This window comes from Podarcis raffonei, chromosome 12 (assembly GCF_027172205.1).
Source record: "Podarcis raffonei isolate rPodRaf1 chromosome 12, rPodRaf1.pri, whole genome shotgun sequence".
NCBI classification, from domain to species: domain Eukaryota; kingdom Metazoa; phylum Chordata; class Lepidosauria; order Squamata; family Lacertidae; genus Podarcis; species Podarcis raffonei.
This window is the reverse complement of record NC_070613.1, coordinates 44,783,974-44,797,955: the sequence shown is the minus strand read 5'-3', so window position 1 is coordinate 44,797,955 and position 13,982 is coordinate 44,783,974. Positions and strand designations below refer to the sequence as shown.

At 42.1% G+C, this 13,982-nt stretch overlaps 1 long non-coding RNA gene across 1 annotated transcript in view; it reads left to right on the top strand.

The window, feature by feature from the left end:
- LOC128424435 (uncharacterized) overlaps window positions 1–12,005 on the top strand; it is a 103,439-nt gene extending 91,434 nt beyond the window's left edge. Inside the window, exon 4 of the long non-coding RNA XR_008333020.1 lies at window positions 11,733–12,005. This is a non-coding gene — a long non-coding RNA (uncharacterized LOC128424435). The remainder of the gene's footprint in view (window positions 1–11,732) is intronic.
- Window positions 12,006–13,982: the final 1,977 nt, after the last annotated feature.

Below are 13,982 nucleotides of genomic sequence, written 5' to 3'. Positions count from 1 at the left end.
TGGACATGACTGGCCCGTACGGGCAGGGGTACCTTTACCTTTACCTATCTGATATGATGGAAATATCTGACTATAACTTTCTAATATATGAGCACTGTTGATTTTAATTCAGGCTAATGTGTGTTCAGCTGATTGTGTGAAAGCCATGAATTGTTGCCTTTCATAGTACATGGCCAGATGAGCTTTTCAGAAGACACTGCACAGCTCAGTAATGGAGTTACAGTAACATCCAAAAATCTAATGGAAACTCAGCAATCCTAAGACAGCATAGAAGAAAGAAAGTCTCTAGAGAAAGCCCATTGTGAGAATCAGCCGTTTAGCACCAAACGTTTAAAATTCACTGCCAACCCCCCCCCCAAACAAACCCCCTTAGAAATTTTGGGATGAGGAGTTACTATACCAAATCAAATTCCAATGTACAGTGGTACCTCGCAAGACGAATGCCTCGCAAGACGAAAAACGCGCAAGACGAAAGAGTTTTCCGTTTTTTGAGCCGTTCCGCAAGACGAATTTCCCTATGGGCTTGCTTCGCAAGACGAAACGTCTTGCGAGTTCTTGCGAGTTTGTTTCCTTTTTCTTAAAGCCGCTAAGCCATTAATAGCCGCTAATAGCCGCTAAGCCGCTAATAGCCGTGCTTCGCAAGACAAAAAAACCGCAAGACGAAGAGACTCGCGGAACGGATTAATTTCGTCTTGCGAGGCACCACTGTATTATGTTAGTAGTTAAGTGTCCCCAAACAAAAGTCGTGTTAGAAGAAGGGAACTTAATTCCCTTCCCTGGATCAGCTTTTGCTTGTAAAAGTTTCCTCATTGGGGGGGGGTTTAAAAAAAAATGTGCCCCAAGTGTGCAGGGATCTATAGAAAAAAGCATTTTGGGTTTTCAGAAAGAAAATTATGCTTGGGCACTTACACCTGCTTCTTTGGATCACTTTTGCTGGAAAATCTTTGCCCCAACAAATTGCAAGAGGTAAATAGGAAAATAAAAGAAAAAACCGCCCTCCCAAATAAAATAATTTGGTTGGAATTTGGGGGGGGTGCTTGCTGCCCAATATGCTTTTGATATACAGAAAGAAAACCTAAAAATAATAAGTGGCTGAAATTTGGGGAAGGTTATTTGCTACCAGGAACATGATGCTATCAAAGAGACTTACAGGGCAGTCTTTTTCTGTGTGGATTCTGCAGTGAAAAGTGCACTCAAGAGTTGATTTGTGGGGGAGAGACTGCAGTTGCAATCCTGTGCCCGGGGAGTAAGCTCCATTGAGCTCTATTGGACTTACTTCTGAGTAGACATTTATAGAGTTGCATTGTGAGAGTCTGATCTCTCTGTATTCTGGTGTGTTAAAACAGTTTTGAGTCTTCCTGCCATTTAATTCACGGAGGAGGGGATCACTGAATTCATTTCAGCATTAAGCATTTATTGTAACTCTCTTGTGAATCGAACAGCACAGTGCCATTTCAAAAGAAGGATTGTATATTCATAAATATATGCATAGCCTGAAGCGGCTCATGAACAGTTGTACATCCTCTAATTCTTGAATACGATTGTCCAAGTATTCCCTTCATGTTTGTAAAATTGTTCAACTTTACCCTATTAATCGACATCTTGTCCACTTTCTCTACTGCCACCAAGTATCATAAGGAAAGAACATTAACAGAAAGCAAAACAAGCCACATTTTCTACAAGGTTTTCTTTCTCTTAATTTTCAGGCATTTCCCCCCACAAATGGCAAATTTTAAATATTTGTACAGCATAATTATCCTTGCACAAAACTGGATTTGATTCCTTACAGATTTGAAAAGCAAATGTTTTATCTACAGGCTCTTCTAGTCGTGGATGTTTACAGTAATTCAGATTATTTGGTTTGAAACTTAGTAGCACGAGGCAAAAACAAATCAAGAACTTTCCAACTCAAAACCCCATTGCATGTCATTTTGCAGTATATCAAGACAAAACCTTTAACCTTTCTGTGATCAGTTTATCTCTGTTGGCATACCTAGAAATGATCCCAACTTCCCATTTGAGAACTAGAATCTTAATTTTTTTATTAAATGACAACTCCAGCAATGAATCAGCTGACACAATGGCATATTCCTGTTTTGTATGTCTATAGTATAGATTGCCTACATGCGTGTTTCATGTCCAGATCAGAAGTGATGATTATTCTCACTGCTTATATCTTTCCCTCGATTCCCTTTTTCCTCTCTGAGGCTGCAGACAAATATAGCAAGCAATCGATCCAGAGATGTTCTGCTTTTACGAGATTAATTACAAACACAGGGATGCTGTGTCTACCCTACATATATGATTGATCTTGCAGGAGGAAATGCAGGAGGAAACTAATGCTTCATTTTATCAAGTAAGCAAAGTTCAAAGATGTTTACATTCTGCTAGGTAAGCACAGCTGTCTAAAGACGCAAAGACGAATGGACTGTTCTGTCAGCACAAATTCTCACCAAGGTAGCGTGGCAAACCCTCTCCGTGGACCTCTGCCCAGCCACAAGGCTATAGGGCGAGAACTGCTAATTTAGCAAATAGCTTAATTATTCCTCATTATAATTAGCAGAGAGTGCATGCAAAACCAATATGGCTGGCTGGCAGGCAAATGCAACGTATTTTATGACGGCCATTTAGACGACAAGGAGGAGGAGGACTTGATCTGACAGCTTGAGGCTGTTGTCACTTTGCGGAGCCTCTACGTAGGTTTCCTTATATCAGACTCCCTTGGCGCCCGAAGAACGGTGCATTGATCCGCTGTCTGAAACTAGCTGCCTGTGGCTGAGAAGCAGCAGACAAAGGCAGAACTCATTTTCTCCTTTTATACCAGGCAGTAAATGCCAATGATTCAGTGGGTGCATGGATGGGCTTGGTCAGTTCATGGCATTGCTCTTTCAGGTAGTGAAAGAGTGCCAGAGAAAATGCCCATTTTAACTTTTCTCCATCGCCTCTGGTATTTTATAGTACAGTGGTACCTCTGGTTACGTACTTAATTCGTTCCGGAGGTCCGTTCTTAACCTGAAACTGTTCTTAACCTGAAGCACCACTTTAGCTAATGGGGCCTCCTGCTGCTGCCGTGCCACCGGAGCACGATTTCTGTTCTTATCCTGAAGCAAAGTTCTTAACCTGAGGTAATATTTCTGGGTTAGTGGAGTCTGTAACCTGAAGCATATGTAACCTGAAGTGTATGTAACCCGAGGTACCACTGTACAGAAATGACAAGTGGGATCTGAAACTCTTGCAGAGTGTGCTTCCTTCTAAACAGAGCACTCATTTTCTAGCCAACTGTTCCCTTCCCATTTCGCTTTTCTTTTCCAGTTATCCCTCTCCATTCTGGGACTGCTGAACATGCTCAGTCCTGATTAGGCTATTTTGGGAGGAGTCTTCCCACCCCGGTTAGATTTGTTGCATTTCTGCAGCCCTTGGACTTACCACAAGCATTCTGGTATTTCCCTCTTGTTTCTCAGTGGCCCTGTTTGGGCCACAATCCTTGCGAGTGGTGGCACTCATCCCCCATGTTTCCTCTTAGGAAAGAGAATACGGATATTTTGAATGATTTGTACCCTGAATAATAGCAACAACTGTTACTATTATTCCACTGTAAGCTGCTTTAGCAAGAATCTCTATATATTTTCAGTAATTCGTTGGAAAAGATAATAGAATGAAGGACACCCAGATTCCAACATACTTCAAGGAAGTTGTGTCTACCAATAGTCATTAGCCATTGTGGCTAAGAACAGAAGATCTTAAGTTTAGAGGCTACCAGGGGTCAGCAAACTTTTTCAGCAGGGGGCCGGTCCACTGTCCCTCAGACCTTGTGGGGGGCCGGACTATATTTTGAAGGGGGGGAAATGAACAAATTCCTATGCCCCACAAATAACCCAGAGATGCATTTTAAATAAAAGGACACATTCTACTCATGTAAAAACACGCTGATTCCTGGGCCGTCCGCGGGCTGGATTTAGAAAGCATTTGGGCCAGATCCGGCCCCCAGGCCTTAGTTTGCCTGCCCATGGGCTAGACTGTGTCTAACCCGTCCTGTTTACGAGCTTTCTAGAAGCAACTGACTGTGGGAGTCAAGAGTGCTGGTCTTCACAGAGATCCATCAGGTCCTTCAAGCCAGTGTTGCATGATTCACATTGCAGTTGGATGCTAAATTCCGAGATGATTTTTTAAAAATAATTCTGCATCCCAATTAAGAATATGTTGGACAAGGGGTGTTTTCACAGCATTTGGTGTGCTATTGTTCCCTCACTTGTTCACTTGCCTTTGTTCACTCACTTGTATGGAGCATCCACAGGTTGCTGTCATACAATCATTGCAATTCTGCTTCTTCCGTCTTTTCTCAGAGCAAGGAAAAATCTGCGGAAACCACTCACCCCACTCATGTCCCCAGCAACTGGCATTCAGAGGCATGACTGCCTTTGATACTGCAGGTAATCTAGCCATCTTGAGTAGGAACCAGTGATCAGAGGATGTACAATTTGCATTAAGCAAACAAAGCAGGGGTGGGTGGTGAGCTTAGAAATGGCTGATCCTCACAGAGAGAATGTGAAGATTGATGAGTTATGGAAATAGGGCTCTACATTCTGACTCGTAGGAACTGAGCAGGATAATAATTGACAATAGGCTGCATCAAAAACTTTACTGAACAAAAGTTGCCCACTTGCTCTCAGAACTAAAATTCCTCAAAATACTATTATTATTATTATTTAAAAAAAAATAAGGGATAGGAAAGAAAATAGGCATCATCAAAGCCCAAAATAGATCAGTATTTCTTAGTCTGTCAATATAAACCTCCACAAAGAATATCCAACCGTATAAAAGTGGGGAAGAGAATAGTACTTCCGCTGTTAAACAAATTAAAACCTTTCTATGCCTCGGTTCTGCCAGTTTCAATTATCGGCTGAGTTAAAAAAAAATGAGGATATTTAAAGGAGGTATATTTCTTAACAAGATGAAATAATGTGAAATTCATTGCCTGGATTGAGAGAGAGTGCTATCAGCTGCAGTATCCTGTGCCAACATCCTGCCATAGGGGGGGTAACATGCCATTTACAGTTCACAGTTTCAACTGCAATTTATGAACCATTCAATCAATCAAGTTTTTCTGCACTAGTTTACACCCAGGATAAGGTAATATTATGAAAATGTAGCTTGGTGTGTGTGTGTGTGTGTGTGTGTACACAACACTACTATTGTGCCTGGAAAACCTGACTTATTTATTATTATTTAAGTATAATTTAAATATACAGGCAGTTTATTAGTCCAGGACATAAGGTCACACTGGAGAAGAAGGAAGAGGCACTTCCTCTGTTTAGTGTTTCGCATTCAGAAATGGTTGGTGTGGCAACTAGCATCCGAACACCAATGTTTTTATGTGTTCATTTGCACCTTTTCTATACTGCGAAAGGTACTCTGGATGATTCTCAAAGGGAAGTTAAATCCATAAAAAAGGCATAGACGTAAAATCTTAAGAACAGTTAAAAGAGCACCAGAATAAAGCCAGCAATAAAAAAAGGAAACAGTAGTGTGAAGAACACTAAAAGCACCAGAAAGCTGAATAAAGGTAAAGGTAAAAGACCCCTGACAGTTAAGTCCAGTCACGAATGACTCTGGGGTTGCGGCGCCCATCTCGCTTTACAGGCCGAGGGAGCAAGCGTATGTCCTCAGACAGTTTTTCCGGGTCATGTGGCCAGCATGACTAAGCCACTTCTGGCGAAACCAGAGCAGCGCACAGAAACGCCGTTTACCTTCCCGCCAGAGCAGTACCTATTTATCTACTTGCACTTTGACGTGCTTTCGAACTGCTAGGTTGGCAGGAGCTGGGACCGAGCAACGGGAGCTCACCCCGTCGCGGGGATTTGAACCGCCGACCTTCTGATCGGCAAGCCCTAGGGTCAGTGGTTTAGACCACAGCGCCACCCCCGTCCCTGAAAGCTGAATAGACTGGGAAAATAAAAATGTCTTAATCTGGCGGTGAAAATGTCACAATGTAGGGGCCAGCTAGCCTTCTTGAAGAGGGCATTCTGTAGATGGAGCCCGCTCCCTCATGGCTGCACCCACTCTTTTGGTGGGGGCACACAGAGAAGGGCCTTTGCAGGTAACTTGACAGTCCAGGAAGATCATGGGTGAAGCCAAGATTTAATGTAGGAGTAGGAGACCCACCTATCCTGTTCCAGGACTGAGCTACTTGCAACACAATTGGTCAGTTTGTGGAAGTGATGCCTGTTGATCAGCTGGGTTGCCAGTTGCTCTGCTAGAATGTGCCACATCCAAGTGACCTCAGTGAGTATTTCAGTTACAAACATTCTGATTATTTTTACTTATAGTTAAGTATTTTTATTTATTTACTTGATTTTGGGGGGCGGCTGCCCCCCTGCCCACGTCCATGCAGGAGTGATTCATAATGAAGTATACAGTTGAATGGAAACTGTATACTTCATTATGAATCACCCTGTCCTTTTAGTTGTGGCGGTGGTTGAAGATTTGTGCAGTTTGTTCAGGAAGCTGGATGGAGATATGGCACAGAACCCGGATATTCTGTATCTTTGCTTCTTTCTTTACACATGTAAATTTTGCCTGGAAAGAATAACATTCCTGTGTTGCTCGTTTCCTCCGCTAATAATTAATGGTAATGAGTCCACTAAATGGTAAACAAGACAACAAAAGGACTGTTAATGAGACCGTCTTTACATGTTTGTTTTTAATCTGTTTCTAAGATAATGGGCCATGAATGTGCCCCGACTTGACCGTTTGTGTTGTGTGGAGAATGCACTGAAAAAGACTGAACTGAGATATATATATATATAAACACACTTCTACTTAGTATGTTCGAGCTGACTGTGTAAGGTGGGGTGTCTGAAAGAGTTTAGAGGCCTATTTAATTAAGTATCTTGACATTCTGTGTCTGAAGGACATTGGCAGATGTTCAAGTACAATGTTTGGCTCTTAAACCACTTAATTCAAGCTACGTAGGAAAAAGAGATCTTGCCAAAAACCTTCCATGAGATTTTTAACGACTATTGGATTGACCAGACAGGGCCACAAAGCTCATAAAACAGGATTAGCAAAATTGAATTGTTGGGTATTATACACTGTGTGACATACACTGTAGCTAAGAAACTTGGCAGGATTAACCTGTGGAGGATAAAGATATCACAGACAAGAGGGGCCAGAATTATTAGGCTACTGTTACCAAAGAAATAAAGTATTTGTGTGCATATGAATAGGGCTAATAACTTTTCTGCTCTGTTTTGGTAAATGGCTGTTCCTTATAAAATAGTAAGGATATATTTGTACCAACAGTACGCTGTATTTTGGGTCAAGTGGGGGTACTCTGAGTATGCCTCTTATACACGCTTATTATCAGGCAGGAAAATTAAACGGAGCTGCAGCAAAAATGACTAGGATGAGGGATACTTGACCAAACAAACGTGACAGACATTGCTCAAAGGGTAGTACATATTTCATGAGGCACTAAGTTTTTTGGGGGGGCGGGGAATAAAAGGGTAGGTTAATTGTGACATTTGGCTTGGGGAGGAATTACTTGTTTACTTAGGCTAAAAAAAAACATGCTGCTCAAAATGTAAGGCTAACGGGGACCGATGCAAATCACTCTTCGCTCACTGTACGGACTGTCATGATGAATTTTTGGTGAAAAGCCTCATCTAGTCCAAAGACTGGCCACAGTTAGGTTGCTTGGATACAGCATACTACCTAGGGTGGTGAATATATTTATGTTTTAGACGAGGCAGGGAGAAATTAATTTTAATTTTCAAGGAATTTTGCCTTTGGCACCTTTTTCTACCTCTCGAAATCCAGAGTGAACTATTAGTGCAGAATTGAGTCTTATTTGGGTAATGAAGTTGCTGATTATGATTATCTATCTACACAAATTCAAGATAAATTTATCATATACCTAGCTGCCTGTTATGCTGCCTTTCTCTGGTTTCAGTTAGACTCTTTGTTTGCTTTGGAAGAGAGAGAGAGAGAATTGCAACTGAATCACATCCAGACAATTGTGTCCAAACCACCCATTCGTCTCAAACCACTCTAGGTAACCAGTACCAGTGGTACCTCGGTTTTCGAATGTCTCGGAAGTCGAACGTTTTGGTTTTCGAACGCCGAAAACTTGGAAGTAACTGCTTCAGTTTCCGAACGCTTTGGAAGTCAAATGGTCTTCCAGAGTGGATTGTGTTCGAAAACTGAGGTACCACGGTACATGCTTTAGCATCCCTTACACTTCCCATCTGACAGCAGCAAATCTGGAATGTGTCACTAACTGCAATTAGATGTCTTGCTAAAAATCATTTAGTATGATGTGAAGCAGCCTAGGTAAACTCGCACACTGCAACCCTCCATCTGTGCACTTTCAATTTTACTTGTTTCACAACTAATGTTGGCATTAACCTCAGTCATTGGGGCTGCATTGAGGAGGCCAAGAATTGCCTGGGTCATTTGTGTCACACACAACCAATGTTGGTGAACTTGTGGCCTTCCAGTTGTTGCTGGATCACAGCTTGAATCAACCCCTGACCTGGTTGGAGTTCAGCAACATCTGGAGACCACAGGTTCTCCAATCCACATTCTAAACTATGGTCACCAACATGGCAAGTGCCAGGGTGCCTAGCAGTACCCTCTGGCATTTCTGATAGATCTCAATAAATATCCCCTCAAACGTCAACAGTGCACGAGAGGGTGCTTGCTCTTCCTGCTCAGCTCCTGTTTGCACTGGCTTAATCTCTCCTACACCGAAAGCATCCCCTTAAAACATGCCCACATTTCACTGGATGACTCCCAGCCTCTCTTCCATTCAGAAAAGAATGGAGTTAGCACAGCCATGGATAATGTAGGCAACCTTTTTCCATTTATTGTGGAGTGGGGATGGGGGAGCCTGCTCACACCATCCTATAGTCCTGTAATTTTTTCTACTCTTGTTTGTGGCAGCCATTTTGAGTTATGACACACACATACCCCATAGAAGCTGTTTTATGACTTGTGCCCATTGTACTTTCGCAAATGTGCCCATATTCCAAAAAGCTTGGCGACCTATGATTTAGCTTGACATCTCAACAAAGTGGCTTAGTGGACAGAAAATTGAAGCCAGCACCAACTCCTTGAAAAATGGATCTGTTTGATTTGGAAGTTTGCAAATCCATGTCTTTTGTCTTCACACTCCGCATATTCCTCCCCCCTTAATTCTTCCATCACAAGGAAGGAGGGGCAGGTAAATTTGAGCGATATTTTAACCACAGGATGTCCCATTCAGAAGTTTACCTTTTTCCACCATGAAGAGGATGGGAAGACCTGCACACGCTCACTCTCTTCTGAAACAGAATCCCTTTAGGTGGGGGAAATGTCTAAATAGGCCCCAGCCAATTCATAAGCTTGCAACTCTCAAACCATCTAACAATTTAATTGTAATTGGTCGTGGTGAACGATACCCTGTCACCTATTCTGTGGTTTTCATTTTCTGGAGCGATCGTGGCTACAAATGCCATCCATATGCTCTGGAATTCATCTGCCAGACGTTTATTAGTGCTATTAATATTTCATGCAAATAGAGTCGCCTTCTTTGGTAATAGCCTATTAATTCAGTCGTCTTTCTATCTTCCGCAGATTAATCCTGCCAAACTTCTTTGGTGCAGTCAATCTTGTGCAGCAAAGAAAAGCCAACAAAAAAAAAATAGCCGGTACCACGCAAGCAACTGAGAAGCAGCCATTTCCCTTCAGTGACTGTTCTAGCCAATGCACATGTAAATTTGTTTTCCAAATCATTTATTTTTCTGGGTGAAAGCAAAATACTAGTAAAATAAAATGCGCTTTTTTTTCAGGGTTACTTGATTTTCTAGGAAGCATTTTCTTAATAAATTACTTTTCTCTCATGAAAAAGGCATCACAAATAAAACTGCAGACAAAACACATACAGTTAAATTCAGGCTACAATCCTTTGTCCACTTACCTGGAAGTAAGCTAGTGGGACTTACTTCCTACCATACTTATACAGTGGTACCTCAGGTTAAGTACTTAATTCGTTCCGGAGGTCCGTTCTTAACCTGAAACTGTTCTTAACCTGAAGCACTACTTTAGCTAATGGGGCCTCCTGCTGCTGCCGCACCGCCGGAGCCCGATTTCTGTTCTTATCCTGAAGCAAAATTCTTAACCTGAAGCACTATTTCTGGGTTAGCGGAGTGTGTAACCTGAAGCGTATGTAACCTGAAGCGTATGTAACCCAAGGTACCACTGTACAGGATTGCATTATCCTTTTGCTTCCCCAGTTGCAGCCATTTCATTTTACAGTATATAAAGTCAGCAGGCCAGACATAAGAAATATATACATTTGTCCTTTCAACCAAAACCCACAGATTTGCATTTTTAAAAAAAGTATGGACATAAGATTGGAGGTGGGGTGGAGTCAGAGAAAGGGGGAATTGATTTTCTGTGGTTTATATACTCCTCAGCTTTGGAAATGCGGCTTTGCTCCACCAGTGTAAAAAGAGCTCCCTTGCATTGTCAGCTAACTCAATGCAGCCAAATTTCTGATTACTTTTTTTATATGAGCAATAATGTGCATGCCAATGGGGGTGTTTGCTATTCATTCCTTAGTTCATTAGCAGGGTTGGGTTTTATCATTCAGCGGCATTTAGGCAACAGGTGGGCAGCTCTGTTAGCGCTGTCCGTATCTCAGCCTCAAAAACCTAGCCAGCGTAATTGTCAATTATAAATATGCAAATTTGGCATTCTCAATTTACATGTTTCATTGGTGAGCTTTCCAAGAGGAAGTTGAAGTAGCCTGAGTCTTGTCCTCGTTACAGCTCCATCACTCTCTGCAAGGCCCTTGGCCCCTCCCAGCTCACCCCACCCCACTCCAGCTCACTCATATAAAAAGAAACACAGCCTTCCCCACACTCACTTTATCACACTCGTTCACGTTCCCCTTCCCCCATCTCAGCGTGAGCTTCTTTAAATGTCCCATCATGCCTTCCACCTTCCCCAGTTGACTAGTGCGGCATATTCAGGCCTTGAATTGTCCATGTGGGTGCTAGAGAGAATGGGATGGATTTCCCACTCTAGATTAACACTCTTTAGTGAGTTGGAATGCTGAAAACGCAAGGGTTTTTACAGTGTTTCTGTACTGAACAGACCCGCCCCTCCAAAAAGATATTTGCCTTATAGCATCAGCGATCCTCAGAATACCCAAGAGACTTTAACACAGATTAGTGTTGATAAATTCCTGTTAACCAGCTTGTTACATTCAAAATCAGAGTGGTTAAATTTAGCAAAAGGAGTGGATCTTCCCCAACACTCATATGAAGTGAGGATGTCAATCTGTGCAGGTGATTGTGAATGTCAAAATAGAGGGTGGTACACACTTATTCTGGAACAATTGTTTGTATTGATGCAACACTGGTACATTTATGCATATAATATTTTTTAAAGCATTCCTTACATGCATTTGAGCATTTCACACATGATATCTTTGGAATATCCTTCAAACTACTTGGTATGGTAGGCCAGAAAATCAGACACCAAATAAACAATGCAAAGTCAGCCTCATATACGGTAATTAGTTTGGCTTCACTAAATTTGTTTTAGGGGAAGATTATTAAGACTGCATCAAGCGAGTGGTCTTATTTGGGGAAATTTTCTATAGTTTATAATACTTTAAAGGAGAAAGTGGGAAAGCTAGCTGGCTCTTGTTAACATCTGACATATCTTTGATTTCTGCTTTGTAGGTGTGGGCAGGAAGGAAGCTAACCAACGAGCCCTAAATCCTAGAGCACAAAGAAGAGAGATCTAAAACGTATGGCTCGGTGCAGCAGCTGGTGTTGTGAATCAGGCCGTTGCCAAAAAGAGAACGGCTACTTCACAACACCAGGGTTGCCCCTTGCCACAGTCAACTTTCTCAGCAAGAAAACTCCTTTCTCCAGGACAGGAAAGCTGGATGGACCCATTTTCATTGTGTATGCTTTATAACAAGAAAATAACAACTGGCTGCTGTTAATTTATATTACTTTTAAAGGATTTGTTTTTACTTAAACGTGCTCCCTAATCTGTACAGGTTCTGAATGATGCAATACCAGGGCTGACATATGTCCAGAATTTTCTGGACATAGCTGGGATTCGCCTGTCAAAAATGGCCTCTGGGCGGAATTTTAAAAAATTGTCCAGGAAAAGTCTTGGTTTTGGGTGATTTTCATTTTAAAAAAATAGATGAAAGACTTCTTTTTTTGGAGATTTTGCAAAAAACCCAAAAAAACTCAACAACTTTTGTGTCCCAATTTTCACTTTTTGAAAAAAGTTTTAATCATGGAGTCAGATTGAAGCATCATTACTGTTACCAAGCAATATGAACTTCCCTTCGGACACCAATTCTCAATCTTCTACTGAAAAAATAATAATACAGGTGTTTTGTATTTAAATGTTATTTGGATATGAGCAGGACCCCCCCACTTCAAGTAGACCGGGGTGGCTACCCTGTAACTATCCAAATATTGTTGGACTAAAACTCCCATCAGCCACTATGCTCAGTGGCAAGGGATGATGGGAGTTGGAGGCCCACAAATTAGCCAAGCCTTGTTCAAGAAAAGCCAAACTTTTGCAAAATGAAGCTAACTGTACTCATTTGTAATTTGCCTTTCGCTTCTCAGAGTAAAACCAATTGTGATAACATTTGGAAACATTATTTTATTGCTTTGTATTAATGTTTTATGTCTCACATTTGTGCATTTGTGTCTTGCTCCTGTCGCATATGCCCTACTTCAGTTTTCCCCAAAGCAGGTACTATCCAGATTATTTGGACTACAGCTCCCATCAGCCCCTGCCACTATGGCCAGGGGTAAGGTACACTGGGAGTTGTGGTTCTGCAATATCTGGAGGGCACAAGGTTGGAGAAGGCTATCCTGTGAAATTATATTGTTATATTCTTATTTTTATTGATTTTGTTGTGACAGTTAAAAAACCAGGAAATAAATGGATTATCAATTAGTTTTGGGAGACATTGGCATGGCTAATTCTATCATATACCATACAGGTTTTAGAACACTTTACTGGCCTTACTGAAGTTGAGCCAATCACACCCACAGGACATCTCAATTGCTGGCCTAGATTTAATGCACACACAACTTGTTGGCATCTGTCTGTCTTAAGAGGCAATGGAGTGTGCCTCTGGAGGTGAAGTCAAACTGCTGCGTTAGCAGCATCGAAGTGACCTCCCCAGGGCGCAAGTATGTATGGAGGTCCTGGACTGCCCAGACAACAAAACTCCCCTCTCGGCCTCACTGATGTGGTCAAAGGAAAGCAGAGCAATATGTTTGGCACCAGCTTGGCTGTAGGAGCTCCTGGAAGGAGGCGTACAAGGTGCCATCCAACCATCTTAGGGACTCAACTCTGGATTTGTGTAGGGTTTACTCCTTAACCATTTTTTCTCCCAAAGATGTCCCACAAGGCAGTGGAGGTTTAGGAGTTTACCTTCTCCTAGATGGGCTACCTCCCCGGGTCGACAAGCCCCGTCTGCTCACACAAACATAATTTAGCACCACCAATGAAGAGCCTATGAAACAAGCCAACAAGGCCCTGCTGCCCTATGTGATTTCCATAATATGGTGTTAATGCAGTCTAATTTTTCATTAAAAATTGGCCAGTGACAGAGGTCCTTTTCAGCAGCCTGGCTTGTGATTTATGTGATATGGCTCTGGCTTAGACAAATATGCTGACATTGGAAGTGTGGGGATTGGTTAAGTGATCTGCTGAGGCCGCCAGCAATTTTAAAGTGTGGGGAGTTAAATGGGAACCTCTGCCTTTAGGCACATGCTCTAAAGATCTCAGTGCCTGGCTTCAGGAAGTCAGAGAGCAGGAAGGGTGGAGAAGGTGAGGCTCATCTATATGGAGCGGCACAGATTCTAGATAGATGATGCCGCCAGGCTAGAGTGGAGATCAATGGTCCGATTCAGTAAATGTCAGCTCCATAGGTTTAAAACAGAAGG